This window comes from Mandrillus leucophaeus, unplaced genomic scaffold (genome assembly GCF_000951045.1).
Source record: "Mandrillus leucophaeus isolate KB7577 unplaced genomic scaffold, Mleu.le_1.0 Scaffold58, whole genome shotgun sequence".
Taxonomy (NCBI): domain Eukaryota; kingdom Metazoa; phylum Chordata; class Mammalia; order Primates; family Cercopithecidae; genus Mandrillus; species Mandrillus leucophaeus.
This window is the reverse complement of record NW_012106252.1, coordinates 408,593-410,230: the sequence shown is the minus strand read 5'-3', so window position 1 is coordinate 410,230 and position 1,638 is coordinate 408,593. Positions and strand designations below refer to the sequence as shown.

Sequence of the window (1,638 nt, the reverse complement as noted above, 5' to 3'; positions counted from 1 at the left end):
CGCCTCGGGCCCCCTCCTCGCCGAGCGCGCCGCTTCTCCGGGAAGGCTGAGCCTCGGCCGCGTTCTTCTCGTGTCAGCCGCCGTAGCTCAGTCGACTTGGGGCTGCTGAGCTCTTGGTCCCTGCCACCCTCACCCGCTCCGGAACCCCCCGATCCTCCGGACTCCTCTGGTCCTGGCCCCGCAAGGAGCCCACCGCCTAGCTCCAAAGAAACCTCCGAGGGCACGTGGACCAAGGGAGCCCCTGTGAAGGCTGCAGAAGACTCCGCGCGTCCCGAGCTTCCGGACTCTGCAGTGGACCCGGGGTCCAGGGAGCCGCTGAGGGTCCCTGAAGCTGTGGCCCTAGAGCGGCGGCGGGAGCAGGAAGAAAAGGAGGACATGGAGACCCAGGCTGTGGCAACGTCCCCCGATGGCCGATACCTCAAGTTTGACATCGAGATTGGACGTGGCTCCTTCAAGACGGTGTATCGAGGGCTAGACACCGACACCACAGTGGAGGTGGCCTGGTGTGAGCTGCAGGTGCGGCTGGGAGCCCCCTCGGTGGCACCTTGGGATGGGACTCTGGAGGTCTTAGGATGAGAGACAGAGGGTGGGGGAGGCAGCGTCAAGGGAAGGATATATTTTTCCAAATGTCTATAGACACCTCTGCTGTCTTTGCCCTGAATGATCTGGCTGACTCTGGGCTGCAGAAGGAGAGACTGAGGCAGGTGGTGTCTGGTGACTCCTCCATGGGTATGAACATTCTCACTTTAAAGTCTCCATACTCAACCCTGAGAGGTGGAAGATAGGATGGGAAGTTGGGCAGGGGATCCAGTTCAGGTCAGTTTCCTGCTGGTGGGTACCCACAATCCCTTCCTCTCCCCTAAGTCCTGAGATCCTCAGTTATGACCCTGGTCCTCTTGATCCCCTCACTCCTCCCTGTCCCCACCTGTTTGCAGACCAGGAGGCTGGGATGTGGGAAGCCAGGAGCTGGGCAAGGGTCCTCTCCAACTCTAAAAGATTTAGGGCAGTTGTGGCAGAATGGGGCCCCCTAGTCCCTTCTGGAGCAGTCAGACTTCTGGACTTCACAGCTGCAAGGAGGGGGACGTAGGGAGCTCCAGCTCTGGAGTGAGTCCAGTTCTGCTCCTCATCCCACTGCCTACCTGTGCTCTCCCTTCCCTCCCATATCTAAAGGCACTAAGCCCATGGGCTTTAGGAAGACCTTCCTCCCATCGCTCCCATGCTACATATGGGTTAGGAGAACCCAGTCAACTTGGGGCCCGAAGCTTCGGATTCAGATTGGGGGACAGAGCCTAGGGGAAGGGTCCCTCTCCAGCCCTGGCACAGGGCTCGCCCCTTGCGCCTGCCAGTGCCGCGCCCCAGGCTCTGGGCCAGGCCAGGAGAGGCAGCCAAACTGGGGGGTGAGGGGAGGGAGAGGAGCCGGGGCGGGACAACTATGGGGGTGGGCGGCCTCTTGGCACCTAGTTCTGGATCTTTTCTTTCCTTCTCAGTACCAACCTCCATATCCCTCCTGCCTTCTGTCTGGATCTAGCAGTTCCCAGTTTCTGGGGCCAACCCCCTTGCCGGCCCCAATTCCCTGCCCGCGGTCTCCTGCTGCCCGCCTGCTGCCTGCTCACTGCCAGCCCCCGGGTGCCCCCTCCC

General features: G+C 61.5%; 2 protein-coding genes across 2 annotated transcripts in view; both read left to right on the top strand.

Moving 5' to 3' along the window:
* The window catches only part of WNK4 (WNK lysine deficient protein kinase 4), a 22,000-nt gene continuing 20,362 nt past the window's right edge, over positions 1 to 1,638 (top strand). Inside the window, exon 1 of the mRNA XM_011998776.1 lies at positions 1 to 516. The gene's annotated coding sequence lies outside the window, so the exon portion shown is untranslated. The remainder of the gene's footprint in view (positions 517 to 1,638) is intronic.
* VPS25 (vacuolar protein sorting 25 homolog (S. cerevisiae)) overlaps positions 1 to 1,638 on the top strand; it is a 19,713-nt gene that overhangs the window by 14,709 nt on the left and 3,366 nt on the right. The gene's annotated exons all lie outside the window — the stretch shown is intronic.